The sequence below is a fragment of the Canis lupus genome, assembly GCF_048164855.1.
Source record: "Canis lupus baileyi chromosome 16 unlocalized genomic scaffold, mCanLup2.hap1 SUPER_16_unloc_4, whole genome shotgun sequence".
Taxonomy (NCBI): domain Eukaryota; kingdom Metazoa; phylum Chordata; class Mammalia; order Carnivora; family Canidae; genus Canis; species Canis lupus.
The window spans coordinates 714912-733412 of record NW_027326431.1 but is presented as its reverse complement, the minus strand read 5'-3'; the positions used below and the strand labels follow the sequence as shown (position 1 = coordinate 733412).

Sequence of the window (18501 nt, the reverse complement as noted above, 5' to 3'; positions counted from 1 at the left end):
ATGTAACAGCAGCCCAATGAGAGACCCGACTGAGGTGGGGATCTGAGACTTTTGAGTACTTCTGAACTCCAGAGGAAGTTCAGGGGATCAAATGCTGGTGTCACTTCTTCTTTTACTCTGGTGGCTTTTCTGATGGAAGAGACACTGGCTTGGTCTCCTCCAGCAGAAGGCGAACATCTGGAGTTGATCTTTCTCAGTTTAGGAAAGAATTGTTGTCAGCAATTTGCAACCACTCATAAAAGTTTTATGCCAGATGAGCATTACCTCGAAAGCCCGACTAAAGCTCCTCATACCAACCTGCCAATGGGCTATTCCTCCCTAATGAGAACTCATTGACTGTTAGGTGCACCGGCCTGGCTTTTGATGCAGTTTATATGAATTCTTATGAGAAATTAAAGGCAGAGGGTCATTCTCTACTTGTACATGAAAGAGTGGCTGGTTTTGTAAGGAGATGACTCAGCAGCTATGTACCTCCACACACTACTACTCATGCTTTCATCAAACCTCACCTTTGGTGTGATGACACAGATATCATCTACCAAAGATCTACCAGAGATCATCTCCCACTCCCCAGGAGAGAAGAACCACGCTCTATTTGGGCATCCTCAGCTATAAGCTTGTCTAATCTTCGCACACCACCGTCTTGACCCTGTGGGACAAGGACTATCAATAGAGCTGGGCACTGGTAAGGCCAGCATCCCCTCTCGCACTGATAATGAGGAGACACATGAATTGGCCTTTTCAACCAACCTCATGGTGTCCAGCCAGAGCTTATCTTCAGTTTTAAGGAAGGAAAAGCTGAAGTTGGCTAAAAGCTTTTCTTTATTCTCTTTTCCCTTGATATCCTATAAGTCACCAGGGGAGCTGAATATTGCAAAATCCTGTCATGGAACAGCAGGCTGATAAACTGAAAAATAAAAACAGATGTGGAGCAGAGAAGGCTTCTGGACATTTGTTTCTCGCTTTGGACTGGTTCAAGCACTGAGACTCTTTAACCCTACTCCTACTCAGAAAAATCTAATATTTCCTCTGCCTCTGACTATCACAATCCTTGGATAATTCACATCTTTGGATAATCACCTCTCCCACATTGAAGTCAAAATAAAGTAAATGGGAAAATGCAAAATAAAAATACTAAGTGACATTTATTGCATGCGTATGTGCCAAACACTCTGCAGGCAATATTGCATTTAAAAACAGAGGGGGCAGAGAGAGCACACTCTAGAGCCCAATGACTCGGAGTCAAATCCTAGTTCTAGCTCTTAATAGCTGAATGGTCTGGAGCAAGTTGTTAGATGGTTTTTGTCTCAATTTTCTCACCCAGTGCAAGGGGAAGGAATAATAATACATGCATCTCCCTTATTAAGAGTTAACATTTGCACAGTGCCTGGTACCTGGTAAAACCTCAATATGTGTGAACTATTAATCTTAATCTTATTATAATGCAATTAAATAGTCTTATCAGTCCTCATATTTCATGTGAAGAACCGAATCTCAGTGCAATTAAGACATGTGTGCAATATGCAAAATTGAAATCCACCAAAGCCCTTGCCTGTTGGACTCTATACCCAAGTAGTGAACCAAAATGCCACATAGTAGGTTTCAAGGCAAAACCAAAATGGAGACCCCCACCAACCTAGGAACATCAGTGATTTAAATATGAAATAGAATTCAGGCTCCAGTCTCTGATGTTTTCCATTCATAGATTTGGATACAAATTCTTTTTTTTTTTTTTTAGAGATTTTATTTTTATTTTCATGAGAGACACAGAGAGAGAGAGGCAGAGACACAGGTAGAGCATGAAGCAGGCTTCCTGAGGGGAACCCAATGCAGAACTTGATCCCAGGACCCCAGGATCATGACCTGAGCCAATGGCAGACACTCAACCACTGAGCCACTCAGGTGCCCTGCATACGAATTCTATGGATTTCTTCAACTTTCAACTTGCTTCACGAAGGTACCACTGGTGTTATCGTTCTAGGATCAGAGATAGAAAAGACAACTTTCCAAAGGGACTGATCTCGATCCTAAGAATGAAAAAACACGTTAGTTCATCACATGGATGGACTAACCAAAGAAACTGGATAAATATTTTCACCCTGTTTCACCTGAAATTTGTCACCTAGGAATCTATTGGCTGCAAGGGACAGAAGACCCAATTCATAATGAATGAGGTATAACATACTTATTATCTCACATGATAAGAGTCCCCAAGAGAGGGTGTTTCTGGGTTAGGGTAATTCAGTAGCTCAAGGATGTCGATTCAATGATTCAAGGATTCCCATCCTTTTAGCTGACCACCTTAGCATATTCCCTTTTAGGCCCAATCTTTATATGGTGGCATGATGGCTGTAGCATCAGCCTGATTTGCAACTGGGCCCATGACCCAAGCCAGCTTAGATATGTGACTTGTTTCTGAATGGTAGATGAAATTGACCTTTCATTTACCCCCTCCATGCTTTTTTAGACCCATTACGGTTGATAGAATGAATATCTGGAAATAGCCTAGATTCAACACCAAAGGATCTGCCATATAAACACTAAATCGCCTACTATTACATAAAAGAAAATGATGCTCTCTCATTTAAGCAACCACTTCTTGATTCTCTTCTATTTGCATCTCAATCAGTATCCCAATGATAACGTCCCTGCTAGTTTCCCCAACAACCTACACTCAATATTGCAACTGGAATGATGGATGATTTAAGAATTAAATCAGTAAATTTCACTGTCCTATAGCCGCCATTGTGTTCACTGCACTAATGCATTACCTAGTCCCTGCTTACTTTTGATCCATATCATATACCCTTCTGCTCTATACAAATTGCATTCCAGCAATCTTGACCTTTTTGATCCCAAAGGGAGAAAACAAAACAGAACAACCACAAAAATCTTATCCTCACTCTAGGTCCTTATGCTTCCTATTATTTTTCTTTGTCCTCTCTTCAAGGAGCTTTACATGGCCAGCTTCTCATTCAGGATGGACCCCGGCTACCATCTCCTGAATGGGGTCTTTCTTGAGTATGCTTTCTAAAGGACCTTCATCATCACTTGTCACACTGCTTTGTTTGCTCACAGCAACAGTACCTGAAATTTTCTTAACAGTATCTGACATTTTCTTTTCTAATCATTGTTACTTATTGGTGTGCTATGCCTTCTATCACTAAAATATAAGCTTCTGGAAAACTAAGACCTCACATACCCAGACATGCCAGTTTTGGAAAAGTACAGCACTATGTAATTTGTATCAACCACTTTTAGCTTAATTTTCTGGCTCCATTTTCATGCTATTCCATCAGTCTTCAGATTGCTTGAGGGTACCTGTTAGCTGGAGCCTTGTTCCATAAATGATTTTGTGTTCCCCTCTACATGTGATGAAGATTTCCAATAGACCACACTTAAAGCCTCTAGTAATCAGAAACTAAGAGAATTCTTTAAAAAAATCATAAAGAAACTTAGAAGGATTAGGCAAAAAGCAGCTAATTGGGAGAATAAACATCCAAAGTGATGTCTAATTTGGTTGAAAATAACCAGGTCTACTTCCTGACGCTGGGAAAGATTGCTGAAGTGTGTGATTTCTGGCTTACTTTGCAATCCGACCTAAGAAAGATTGTTAAAATCCTTGTAAATTGGATGGACACTTTCTAACAAATGCATTGAGAATCTCAAGGTACGACAATTTCAAGGCAAAGTTGGAGAACATTTCTGTGGTGTTTCCAGTTATCTTTAAAAACAGCTCCGCCTGTGGCACACTTGTCTTGTGGGTGGACGGAAACACTCTCAGCCAGTGCTCCTGTGAAGGCAAAACAATAGTTAGGAAGGCAGAATGAAAAATTAACTTTGTCTTTTTCTGCAGAATGACAATCCATTGGTTGTGTTGATTTTCAAAAATCGATTTTATGATTAAAGTAAATTTGAAATAGCATAACTTTGAGTGCTCTCTTCTTTATTCATCCATGTGGCAACTGTCTTTTGAGATTGGTGACATGGAGCTAAAGCTTCAATATTTGGATGATGAATAGATGAAGGGACGTTCAATATCGAATGAGATGTTTTCCTTGAAAATTTTACATACCTGCATTAAGTCACATAATTCTATAGGAGTTCTCTGCTGGCTTTCTAATGTTTCAAGCCTGTTTTCACTCTATTATTTTTCTCTCTAAGCAGACTTAACCCTAAAAACCAAATAATGACATCCTTCCTAGAAGAAAAAAAAAGTTTCCTCAAATTACTTGAGCGGACTTCCGTCGATGTTTTATTTTCAATAAACCTTGAGGCAAAGAGCCACTTTTGAACCTTGCACTTTGCCCTCTGAGTTTCACAACCTGGCAAAACATCAATACCAGAATCAAAAGTGTCAGCAAAAATGAAAATGATATGCAAAATTGTTATTTATACAAGTCCCCTGATTTTGTTTACTGAGTTTAATATAAACTTTGTCTTTTGATTAAAAGCAAATGTTCAAGTTCTCTGTAGGGACCTGCTGTTCTAGATGATTATATCTTTAAAAAAAAAAAAAGAAGAAGAAGAAGAAGAAGAAGAAGAAGAAGAAGAAGAAGAAGAAGAAGAAGAAGAAGAAGGAAAAGACTGCACAGAGCAAGGATTAACTGAAAAAGGCAGATCCCTAGCAGGAATTCCTTTGGTATTAAATAGCAGAAGATAATGACTAGGCCATGTGGGTATGTGGGCCAGAAAAAGGAAGAGAAGATCACAAAAGACATAATCTTTTACTTACAAAGGTCTTCCAAAATATATATCATTTAAAACAATTGGCGTAATAAGCCAAAATTAATAAAGATTGTCCTTTTGAATTAACTTTTCTACTCCTTGAAATTGACCAAAATAAAATAGTCAAAGATGCACACCAATATTGTCATTGGTGTTTATGGCACTTTGCTCCTTATAGAAATAACAAAATTAAAGGTAAAAAAATTAATAATAGGATAACAAAGAAATGGCCATATTCACTTATTATAGAAAATAAATCCACTTGAAATACTTTATAGACTATTTAATTTAATGAGAAAATGTATTCTTGTATATAAAAAAGTAAGATACTAAAACTACACATATAATGTAATTCACCATTTGTAAAATCTACAAATTATGGACACTAATGTATACAAATAATTGGCCTATCTCTCTGATGTTGGATCCACAGACAATTTTCATTTTCCTTATTAAATATTTTGATTTAAAAATTTTTTGGGGGGGTACTCCTGGATGGCTCAGTGGGTGAGCATCTGTCTGCAGCTCAGGGCATGATCCTGGAGTCCCAGGATCAAGTCCCACGTCGGGCTCCCTGCATGGGGCCTGCTTCTCTCTCTGCCTGTGCTTCTGCCTCTCTCTCTGTGTCATTCATGAATAAATAAATAAAAACTTTAAAAATTTTAAAGATAAAACTTTTTTGAAGAATATCTATTGCTTTTATAATTAAACAATAATTGTTAAAATGGGAACTATGCTATTTAAAGCACTATCTAGACACAAAAAGAAAACCTAATGAATTTGTCAAGACCCTATATGTTTTATAGAGCCTAAAGAAGCAGGTGGCAATAAATTCTAAACTAATTTGTCTCTTGCTCTTTTTTGGGGTTTCCTTTACCAAGAGAGTAAATTTCAATTCTTCAACCCAAAGTATTAATAAACACCTGTGACAAATTCAGTCCTGGCTCTAGATATTGCTAAGAATTTCAGTAGTCTATAATTCTTGTCCTCAAGGAGTTTACAATCTTGCTTGGGAAAACAGACTTACTATTTGAAGTATTTACAGAATAATTAATGGACAATTTGTGTGGTCCTTACAGATTGTGAAGTCAGTTTCCCAAGTTTATTCCTCTTCTCACATGATGTTAAAACGCAAGAGAGTGGGAGGGATCTTGTGAATTATTTAACAAGAACAAATACAGTAAAGCCACAATTAAATTTTTTATATGGTATTCAGTACAGCTCAAATTAAGTCATTTAAAACATGGAAGTGAAATAGGTACATCGTCTATTTGATTTCAGTTTTTGGGAATTAAAATTAAAACATCCAGATTATATCACTTAGCACATGCTTAAGTATTTCAATGAAGACAAAATCAAATAAGGATTTAATCAGACTAGACACAATTTAAGCACAATCCACTGTCAAATGTTTGGTGATTTATTTGTATCCATGATAGCAATATTGTAAGCCGGTGAAAGCAATGTCTTTAATAAGTAACTTTTCTGAATCCTGCCCTCAGTCCTGTTGGTTGCATAGCATCTTCATGTGAGTTCTAACTTAAAAAGAAAATAACACAAAACAAACTGCATAATGAAAAAAAAATGGAGATAAACTAAAAATCAGTGGGAAAAAGGTCAATATCTGTAAGTAATTAAATATCACATTAGTTCCTTGGAATTTAGCAGGCAAGAGATCATGTTTCACTCCATTAATTTGTTCTTTTTTTACTGCCCACTATAGGAAACAAAGAATGGAAACCAGTCCCCAGATTTCCATCTTAAACTCATAGCATCCTTCCCAGTGAGACAGTCTTCCATTATCAACTTTTTTGATCAAAGATCGCAACTGCTCAGGTAATGATGTCGAGAAGAGAAGTTTATATATAATATAAATAGTTATATAGTTATATAATATAATCACAATAAAATTTAACTTGCACCTGGAATAGAAACAACTGCGGGTTGACCAGTAGTATAACTTGAGTATAACACAAAAGGATTGCCTAGTGACAAGTTCAGAATAAGATAACCCACCCACGTGTTACTCTGCATAGGATTTCCAAGGAAATGCTAGCACATGTATTTAGCAACCTGTTAGAAGTACAGAAGTGCCTTTATTTACTTAGTTGTCATATTTTAATTTCAGTTTACATAGATGATGGGAAGATTTACTACTTGAATAACTTAATAGTTGAATATTTTTCTTTTAAAAATATTTTTATTTTTCCATGTGAAAAGCAGTAAGTGTAATTAACATGCACTAAAGCCTGTAACACTCATTTCACATGACCTTGAACTTACCTCTTCTCAAACAGAAGTCACCCCCTATACTAAACACTAAGTCAGTTGCTATACTAAAAGTACAGCTGAAAATTTGGTTCATTTATTTTATTTTTATTTATTTTTTTATAAATTTATTTTTTATTGGTGTTCAATTTGCCAACATAAATGGCCAACTGGATATTCCTAAGAGTGACATTAATGGATCACAAGCATTAGGTGGCTGGGCTGTCCAGAGAAAAGCTTTTCAGCTTCCTTTGTGAATCCCTCACTTTTATAAACCAGAATCCATTGTCCTTTCCTTACAGAAATGGGCCAAAGGCTCTGTCATAGTCTAAATAAGATTTCCAAATTTTATTTTATTCCACTTATCATTTGACCAATGCCAGAACAAGCTTTAGAATAAGAGGAAAAAATGGAGTTCTAGGGATTAACCTTATGCAAATAAGCTCGAAGAGGGGGCCATGTAATGTGCACTGCAAGGTACCTGCGAATACCTAATTTTTCAGTATTGCTTTGCCTTTTACTGGTAAGAAAGTTGCTTGTAAAATAAACCACACACACTGTCGGAACTCACAATTGGAACATTTAAATGATTATTTGCTTCTCTTTCTACCAGCTTGTAAAACATTATTTTCTTATTCTTCCTTAAATAGCCTGTGCTAATTACATACCATGACCCTTGCCCTCCAAGTGCCTTCATTTATGGTAGCACATTCCTTTCCAGGGCAACACATTGGCTAGGTTTATAGAATGTTGCTACCAGGCCTTCTACCCCTGACTTCTGCATCCCTAGGTCATAAGTCTAGCTCACCACATGCAACTCAGCAAAAGAATTCATTTCTTCGTGAGAAGTACGTAACTCACCTGACTCCCAAGGAATAAATGCAAAATAATGTAACTGATATCACATGTTGGAATGTCAAGCATATTAATTAAGCAACACTTTTGTGATTTGTTTCTTCCCCCAAAGAGAGAGAGAAAAATAACATTTTAACCTAGGGATGTGTAGCTGAATTACCAATGTGGAGCCATTTTTAGAGGGATTATATAAACAACTCTTGAGTTCACTTCCTCAACAGGCCACGGGTTGGAAGTTTAGACAGTGTTTTGAAACCTCCAATCTCAGTCTGGTATTATTCTAAGCAGGCAACCAGAAGAGAAGATGGGAGTTAGATCTCATGTCAATCTAAATGTATCCAAGTAAAATGTTTTTAAGTTGATGCTGTGCTTATCTTTCATTTTCTTCATATCTAATACAGATTTGGAACTCTTTTACTTATTATGCATTTGGCCAATTATTGAATTCTGCACCCCTCCATTTACAGTAAATATCTAAATAGTAGGATCCATTCGGACAAATAGAGATTATTATTAAAACCAAACTGTACAATTGAATTATTCAGGTACAAACTCAACATTGCTATGCAGAGGGAATATAATTTATTTTTGTGTGTGTATGTATTTATTTATTTTTTTAAAAAGATTGACCTTCGAGAGTGAGAGAGAGCAGGCTAGGAGAGAGGCAGAGGGAGAGGGAGAGAGAAAACCCCATAAGGAGACTCCCTGCTGAGTGTGAAGTCCAGTAGGAGAGCTCCTTCCTAGGACCCAGAGATCCTGACCTGAGCTGAAACCAAGAGTTGGAGCCACCCAAGTGCCTCCAGAGGGACATATAATTTAAACCCTTATTTCTATCCCTCAAATTTTGAAAAATATATATCCTATTTGTTTACTTCCAATTAAGATATTTAAGGAAGTTTAACTGTTCAGGTAATTACTTATAGCCCTTAATACATTACCAGAAGCTGGATATATCTGTAGTATAAGCACACAGGAAAATTTAAGTTAATTGCTCAACAAATAACATTGGTATTTTCATGCGACTACGACTAAGACAGAAACATACAGCAAAATTGGAGAGAATTTTGGCATCCTGTTGTGTTAGTGTGTGCTAATAAATAAAACTATATGATGTTTGTCATTTTAATGTTTCTGTTACTGCTAATACCTCTATTAAGAGAACAAAGACATGAGAATTTACTTAAATTTAATGAAGCTGTTTTGTATAAGAAAGAATACAGTTCATATAAAAGTATTTTCACTTAAGTATGTTAAAATCCAGATTTATACAAATGATAAACAAATACTTAGTAATTCATTTACAAAAAGATCTCTTATATAAATGATTCATTTACAGAAGGAGCTACTGAGTGGCTTAGTCTGCTCAGCGTCCAATTTTTTTTTTAAGATTTTATTTATTTATTCATGAAAGACAGAGAGAGAGAGAAAGAGAGAGAGGCAGAGACATAGGCAGAGGGAGAAGCAGGCTCCCTGCAGGGAGCCGGATGTGGGACTTGATCCGGGGATGCCAGGATCAGGCCCTGAGCCCAAGGCAGACTCCCAACCTCTGAGCCACCCAAGCGTCCCAGGCGTCCAACTCTTGATTTCCTCTGAGGTCATGATCTCAAGATTATGAAATGGAACCCCAGACTGGGCTACACACTTATGGGGAGTCTGCTTGAGATTCTTTCCTTCTACCTTTTCCTCTACACCCCTCTTCTCTCTCTCTCCCTGTCTCACACACACACCACACACACACACACACACACACTCTCTCTCTCTCAAATAAATAAGTTTTTTATAAAAAGTTATCTGGGTAATTTCATTAAACAGTTAATGTTTAGGGATCCCTGGGTGACGCAGCGGTTTGGCGCCTGCCTTTGGCCCAGGGCGCAATCCTGGAGACCCAGGATCGAATCCCACGTCGGGCTCCTGGTGCATGGAGCCTGCTTCTCCCTCTGCCTATGTCTCTGCCTCTCTCTCTCTCTCTGTGTGACTATCATAAATCAATAAAAAATAAAAAAATAAACAGTTAATGTTTAATGTATGTTTATGTGTATTTATTTAAGTATATATAACAACAGAATATAACACAGCCTTAAAAAATGATGAGACTGGGTCATTTGCAACAGCATGGATAAACCTAGAGTGCATTGTCCTAATTGAAATAAGTCAGACTAGAAAAGCAAATACCATATGTTTTCACTGATATATGGCACCCAAAACAAAACAGAACAAATGAATAAACAAACAAAATGATCTATAAATACAGAGAACAAACTCAAGGTCGCCAGAGAGGATGATGCGGGGGGATGGGCAAAATAGGTGAAGGGGAGTGGGAGATACAGGCTCTCAGTTATGGGATGAATAAGCCATGGGAATAAAAGGCCCAGCATAAGGAACATACTCAATGATATGGTAATGGCGTTGTATGGTGACAGGTGGTGGCTACACTTGTGAGCACGGCATACAGCACAGAAAAGTTGAATCACTAGGTTGTACACCTGAAACTAAAGTAACATTGTGTGTCAACTATATTCAGATAAAAAAAATAATTTTAAAAAGTATATATACATATGTGTGTGCATATCCTTATATACAATTCACCGCAATGTGATTTAGAAGCAAATTTTCCAAAAAGGGGTGGGAACTAGGTGCATGTTCAATGTCTTCCTTATGGTATGTGACTCTGCCCTAAAAGCTTTTTTCACCGATGGGATTGTAACGTAATGACGTCCTTGCATAGACAGAGGCATCTTTGCTCGCTGTTTCCTTGAGTATAGTAAGAAGGACAAGCGTTAACACTCTGGGATGCTGTTCTTCTCATGATGGCTTGCGATCCTTCTCCCCACCCAAGTACCAGCAATGTGGGCTCTCAGAAAGGAGACCATTTACTTGCCCTGTTGTCAGCGCATCTGGAAGCCTTGTCAAAACAATATAATTTTACTTTGTAACTTTTTGACATTGGTATTTATTGCACCTGTCTTTGGGCATGATTTATGACCTGTCTGGTGAATATTTCTCCTCAAGTTGGAGTTTACAATATGAGATAAGTGAACCATTTAAAGGTCTGCATATGCTTCAAAATGGCAAATGGACATTTTGCATGCATCCCTCACCTTCTCTCCTCCCTCTCAGCTTCATCATCACCACCTAAACGGCCACTGTGATACACCTTTCACTCAGTTCTTCAGAGAAAAATAGAAGAGAAAGATTATGTAAGACTACATTTTCCACAATCTCTTTTGCAGGGGAATTATGTGTCAATAAATTCTAATGAGTGGCAAGAAAATTCACCATAGGGGAGGCATCCAATGGAAAACATGTGCTTGTTGTCAGGAGGGCCCAGTGACCTTTTGTCTTTGTAATGATATCCTGGCTGGGACTCATCAATGTTTCTACCTATCACCAGAAAACTCATTTCCCATTGGCAAAATTGCACATATTTGTAAAGCAGCCCTTCTAATTAAATTGCTTAACTAGGCTGCAATCAAGAAAACTTTCTTTCCTTGACTATCCCCTCTGGGTCTTGGTATTAATTTACAATTGTTTAGCAATTCTCCTTAATCGCATAAAGTACATACTCCATATATGTTTTTGTGTTTTACGTTTTCATAATAAAACATTTTAAACCCTTCAATTTTTATTCTCCAAAGTTCATATGAACATGATTTACTGGGAAAAAATTTCCATAATTAAAATTTCCATAAGTTTATTTCCATAAAATCTAACTGTTTTCAAAAAAGTTTTAAAGACGGAAACAGAATCTGTTTGTTTCCTCGGACCTGCAAACTTTCTCTTTATAGAAACTTATGGAAAACTCTATCATCTTAAAATAATATTAAATGGGATTTGTGTCCTTGTACAGGTGTGAAACTTTTGCATTTAAAAATTAAGGAAAAAATTAAAATGGAAAGCCTTTATATGATAATTTATAGAGCTTCATCTCTATACATATACAATGTTCACATGCAATGTATATGTCTCATTGTAAATTAGTAACTCTTTGTACACTTCTGAGGTGTACCTAAAAACTCACAATTGTCTACTGTGTCATTATATTATTTTAGACCAGTGACAGTTGGCATCAGCTTTTACAAGTTCCCCCTACATTATTTAATCAGATAACAAATATACACTTTAATGTATCTAGTCTGTTAATTAAATGTACTTCAAAAATTCATTAAGAAGTCACTAAATCTTATATAAGCAGACCTTCATTCACTGAAATAATTTGATTTAACAATTGAGAACTCTGACACTGTTTTTTGTTTTTGTTTTTTAAGTAGGCTCCACATGCAGCATGGAGCCCAACATCGGGCTTGGACTCATTCCTGAGGTCGAGACCTGAGCTGAGATCAAGAGTCAGATGCTTAATGGACTGAGTCACTCGCATGCCCTTCTGACACAGTTTTAAGTGGATAATCAATTCAATTTTTATACACCAGTAATTCGGACAAAAATGCTACCTTGAAAAAACATTATTTCTCTTCTCTGCTAAATCCTTAAAGCTGCAGCATTTTGTTGTTGTTGTTGTTGTTGTTGTTGTTGTTGTTGCTATTGTTTTGGTATGTAGGCAATAGTTTCTTCAGCAAGGAATCCCATATGTCTGAGCTCCTCATGTTCCTTTACTGCTCCTCTCTTCAACAGTGTCCCAAATTTTTTAACATTTTAACCCAGAAGTAATAATCTAACCCTTTAATCATTTTTGTTGTACTCCTTTGAATTCTCTCAAACTTCTTAATATCACTTATTTGTCACTTCTGTTGTTGTGTGGGACCCCAAAAAAGGATAAATCTCTCAGGGTTGAGTGTAGATGGATGATTGTTATGGTTCCTGAATTCAACACTTAGGTAAAAATCAAACCTTAGAGTTCATAGATCGTTCATCTGTCATACAGTCCCATTCAGTTTGACTTCCAGATTTTCCTCTGGACAGCTGAGCAAAGACTACTCCTTACCATTTTATTTTGGTGCAACTATGTTTGACTTCTGAGAAAACTTCTGCAACATCTTGGTTTTCAGAAGACAAATGCAAATGAGACAGGGACATGTTTGTGAACTGTAGTACTTCTCTTAGTGCAGTGGAGTATATACCAGTTGTTCTACTCTCAACCCTTGCTGTTTCTCGTTAGTCCACCTCCAATCCAGAAAAAAATGAGAAGTCCTTCTCTGCTCAGTGATACAATTTCCTTCTTGAACCTACTCATCCTTAACAAATTGGAGTCTGCCAATGGGTTGCCAAGCCAGTGACATCAGCACTGGCAGGACATTAAATCGAGATTAGAAATGGCCCCATGACATCATCCTCTTGTTCCTATCGAACAGATGGTTTCTGTATATTGTGCAATTTTAGATCATTATTCATGGTTTGGGTCAGTATAATTCAGGAAGCCAAAAAACTGCCAAGAAAAATTGACCTGGAACCAGTTCAAAGACTCAAAATTATTTTATTGATTAGACACCTGAGTTTTCATTTTCCAGAAGGACATCATGAATCATCAATACATGATAATACCTGAGTCATTTTAGCATTTGTGATGTTTAGAACTTCAAAACAAGATAATCTTTGAAGAGTTAACCTTAAAGAAGCATGATAATGAGATATCTAAGGAACTTTGTTGGGTACAACTGAACTGGGGCCAGAAACTATTGACTGAGGCAAGTGGTTTGTTTGAACTGGATGGTTATTTATTTTCACCTTATACTTGTTGACTTCATATCCTCCCTTAAGCTCAGCCCAGAGACAGTGAAGAGGTATGTTTTAAACAAGCCAGACAGGAAGCTGTTTTGAAAGGCCTTGTTCAGGCATCATACCAAAGCGAGAAGATAAAGCACAGATTTGGCTGGCTGAGAACTTGGAGAATAAAATCATGTTCAAAACAAAACAAAATCGAAATGTGTTCGCAGTAAGCTTTATAAGAGACCACAAACTCATATATGCTTTCCCTAGGAATCTGGAAGGAATTTCAGTAATAATGTGTTTTCTTTAGCATAAGTATTAGCTATTTTTGGAAGATATATCCCATTATATTATCACTGCCACAAGGCAAAACTCTTGTATGGGTCATCGCAACTTTGTTCCTAAAAAAAAAAATCAGTGCTCTGCCCAAACCTCTATCGATTTGAGCTTCCATCAACCACACTTCCTGCCATTCCAGTTTCTGATTATGTTACTATCTTAAATTTATTAAGATTCTTATTGCCATCCATTGATTTGGATCTACATTTTACATTAAGAAAATAAGATCTTTGACTCTTTCTGTGTAGGCTACTTATCTACTTCCAATTTCCTCCAAACTGATATTAGGGATAAATCACATGGTCTTTATGAAGGTGTTCAATCCTTTAATTTTATGTACTTCATATTCATAGTATATTTGTAACTAACCCATGTAATGTTATACCCATTTTGCAGATGCCTGTAATAATATAACAATGACTTGAAAAGGAAAAAAAAAGAATTCTATGCATTTATAATTTAATCATCACAATGCAAAACTTTGAGTCTTTCTCTCTTGCTGTTTTTTAAATTTCATTTACGGCTCCTGTTGGATAGAAATACTGGTGGTTATAGGAATCCTCTGAAAGTAAGAAACAATTTCTTACAGGAATGGTGAAAATGTATTCTATGCACTTATGTGAATGAAACTTTAATCACAGATGATAACAGCAATGTCTATTTTTTGTTGCATCATAGCACATCATCCTGTATAGCTGCGAGATACTCCAGACAAAACATGCTGGAAACTTTCCTTTGTCAAAGAAATGAACAATTTAATCATCTTGGTAATTCATCACCCATGCACCTGCCCCCTGCCCCCCAGGATGCTGTACCCAGTGATATAAACAATAACAGCTACATTGAATTAACTTAAGTTCCAGATGAGGCAAGTCTGAAAAAGAAGCAAATATTTAAAATGGTAGTGGTGATTGAGGAGGAGGAGTGTAGGAATTATCTAGTAGCTTCTTTAGGTGGGTGCTCTTTTTTTTCCAAAAGGCTGCCCTCGATCTGATGGGAATTGAGCATATGCTTATGAATAAATTTTCTTTTGCTCTTTTATTTTCCTTTGTTTTCATTTGTGGCAGAAAGGATAGTCTGGGCTGGCTTCATCTTTCAGCTCTGTCCCACTCAACACCACAGCTGTTGGAGTTCTTGCTAGAAATGATACCAAGATTTTTTTTTTCTCTAGGATGTTATGTTTGTCTCTCTGGAATATAGAGATCTTGTGTATTCATACATGTCCTTCCCAAACTTAAGACACTATGTTTGGATTGTATTTAGGTGGATATGGGCATATTTTTCCTTCAGCGTGGTCCTGTAGGAGCTGAGTCCTTGTTGTAGCTATCTGCTTTGTGACTACAGAAAGTCCCAGACTTATGATAATTCACTTTTACCATGATGCAAAAATGATACAGATTCAGTAGAAACCGTACTTTGAATTTGGAATTTGGATCTGTTTCTGGTGCTTGCTTTGGCAGCACATACACTAAAATTGGACCCATACAGAGAAGATTAGCATGGCCCCTGCTCATGGACCTGGATCTGTTTCTGGGATAGTGAAATGCACTATAATCCTGTCCCCTGATGCTGGGCATCACCAGCCACACCCAGTCAACCCAGTAATCACGAGGGTATACAGCCAGTGCACGGACAACCATTCTGTTTGTCACTCGCAGTCCAGCGCTCAATCAGTTACATGAGATCCTCAACATTTTGGAAATAGGTTTTGTGTTAGATGACTTTGTCCATCTGTAGGCTAATGTAAGTATTCAGAGCATGTTTAAGGTAGACAAGTCTCTGATGTTGAGTAGGTTACGCATATTAAGCGCATTTTGGACTCACAGTATTTTCAGCTTTGTTGGGCTTATTGGCACGTGATCCCTTTGTAAGTCAGTGAAGGTGGGCATTTATAAACTTGCGCAACTTGAAAGCTGCTGTTTCCTAATTTCCTTGTTTTCCACTCGCATGGCAGGTGCTTTTTAGTCCTCAAAACCTAAGGGGCACTGCACAGACCGACATCTTTCTTCCTTGTTTCTGCAGAAGTCAAATCCTACAGAATGCTGTAGTAGCCTGGGAGAAATGAAACATATTCCTTAGTTGGTAACATGTTTTGACACCTACACAGTGAGAATAGAAAAAGAAACACACCGAAGAAGAGGTGTACCTGTGAATGATTTCCTCAGAATGCTTTGCTAGAGAGGTTCTAAAGATGTAAAATTCTAGGTTCCAGGGAGGGTTGCTGTGTGTTTATGCCATTTTTCACCCTGAGTACATACTGATAAGCTCTCATAGATCCTGCTTGCTGCTAAGCTTCACAGTTTGGGGCTTAAAAAAAAAAAAAGAAAGGTTAATAGAGAAGTGTTTTATGTCACTTCTTCCATAGATCATTGAATAAATAAATATAAACTGTAATACTTTCCTTCCAGGAGCCAAAGAAGGCCCTTATATTTTGGAAAAGCCATATTAACAGTCACGTGTCTGTGGAGATTGAAGTATTCTTTTGAATGGTCGAAGTAGATAAAAATTTCATTGCAGGAGGAATCTTCAAAGACATCCTACATTCTATCCTATTATCCAATCCATGTTCAACATATAAAGAGATCTGGCAGAAAAAAAAAAGGAGAAAAAAGGAAAGATAGGAAGGAAAGGAAAGGAAAGGAAAGGAAAGAGAAAGAGAGGAAGAAAGAAAGAAAGAAAGAAAGAAAGAAAGAAAGAAAGAAAGAAGAAAGAAAAGAAAAGAAAAAAGAAAAGAAAAGAAAAGAAAAAAGAAAAGAAAGAAAGAGGGAAGGGGAGGAGAGGAGAGGAGAGGAGAGGAGAGGAGAGGAGAGGAAAGGAAAGGAAAGGAAAGGAAAGGAAAGGAAAGGAAAGGAAAGGAAAGAAAGAGAAAGAGAGGAAGAAAGAAAGAAAGAAAGAAAGAAAGAAGAAAGAAAGAAAGAAAGAAAGAAAGAAAGAAAGAAAGAAAGAAGAAAAGAAAAGAAAAAAGAAAAGAAAAGAAAAAAGAAAAGAAAGAAAGAGGGAAGGGGAGGAGAGGAGAGGAGAGGAGAGGAGAGGAAAGGAAAGGAAAGGAAAGGAAAGGAAAGGAAAGGAAAGGAAAGGAAAGGAAAGGAAAGGAAAACGGAGAATGAAAACCAAAACACCACCAAAACCCACCTCTCCTCTTTCTTCAGGACCAATTGCAGCCAAAACATGTCTGCACTGAGGAAAATATCTGCTGCCTCCAGGAGTTTTGATACAATCAAGGCCAGTGAGATGTGCCAGACCCTTTCCCTTTTCCCCAGATGGTGGAGTTTGCTACTTTCACATTTGGCTTTTAATGGACAACCGAGGAAGCTTGCCAGTAAAGCAGCAGAGCAAGCTAAGAAAACAAACAAACAAAAGCAATCACGCCCTAGACATGGAGACCAATGACAGGTATGATTGATCAGGTGTCCAGCTGGAAGCTGTCACCACCAAGTTGAGAGAAACAGGCAGAGCTTGGCGTGTTTCACGGGCCAAAGATTATCATGGGGTATTAGGTAGGTAGCATTCTTCAGCAAACAAAGAAATTGAAAGGATGGAGTTTGCTTTGCCTGAGCCCCACGCCTCACAGAGATGCTTACCACATGACTCTCCTTGTATAAGGGATACTTGAAACTAAACATATTATATTTCCTTTTGGAAGCCCTTGTTAGACAAAACCATACCACACACCACCATATTCTTCTTTTGTCTGCGTGTTTGTTTTCAAACTAAATACTTTTTCATGTTAAAATAAATGTACATTTTGACATATGATAACTTTAGCAGTGTACAATCCATTGGGAGGCATACTGGAATCCAAAGACTTATGTTTTAATTACGGCATAATTTCCTTGTTGCTTAAATGAGGAAAATAGAAATCCTGTCAACTTTACAGTATTGTCTTTAGAATCAGCTACAATAATACCATATTTCCTTGATTGTAACGTGCCATGGATTATAATAAGGCTCGTAGAAAGCTTTTGACGAAAGAACACATTTAGCATGTTAAGTAAGCATATTGCTTTTTAAGATTCATCCAATTATTTGAGAAGTATTAAAATGTAAATAGAAGGTACACGTTGCAATCAAGGAAATGAGATATATGTGAAAACATTTTATAAGCCACAAAGTGCTGGAAACATGTAAGTATAGCTAACAATTAGGTCATAATGAAAACATGTTAATAATACGGAATTATTAATATCTTGCTTGTTATAAAGGTAGTAACTTGAAGGATGCAAAGTCTCCACATACTCAAATTGAACTTGAATTTGCATATACTAAAAAAGAAAATAGTGGAAAAGAAATCCCTGACAAATTTCAGTTCATCTGAACATAAGAAAGCATCAATTTAACAAATATCTCCTAAAAATTTCAATCTGATTTCAATTTCACCAAAACTTACACACACATTTTGTGCATAAATTATAGAATTTATGCTGTCATATTCATTCTCTGCCTCTGGCAAGCACACAGTTTGTATTTCTGGGCGCAGTATTTGTTTTCAAATACTCAGTATCAAAAGAAGGTCATTCAATGATACTATATGATTGACCATGATGTTGGTTATTATCTTGACAGAATTGTACAGTTTTTGCTTTTTAATTGTGGATTGAGTAAATTGTCTCCCCAAATTTGTATGAATTAGGATTCACACAAACGATGTAA

General features: G+C 37.0%; 1 pseudogene; it reads left to right on the top strand.

Annotated features, from left to right (window-relative positions):
- Window positions 1-15295: 15295 nt before the first annotated feature.
- LOC140629586 (U6 spliceosomal RNA) lies at window positions 15296-15368 on the top strand (annotated as a pseudogene).
- The last annotated feature ends 3133 nt before the right edge of the window (window positions 15369-18501 follow it).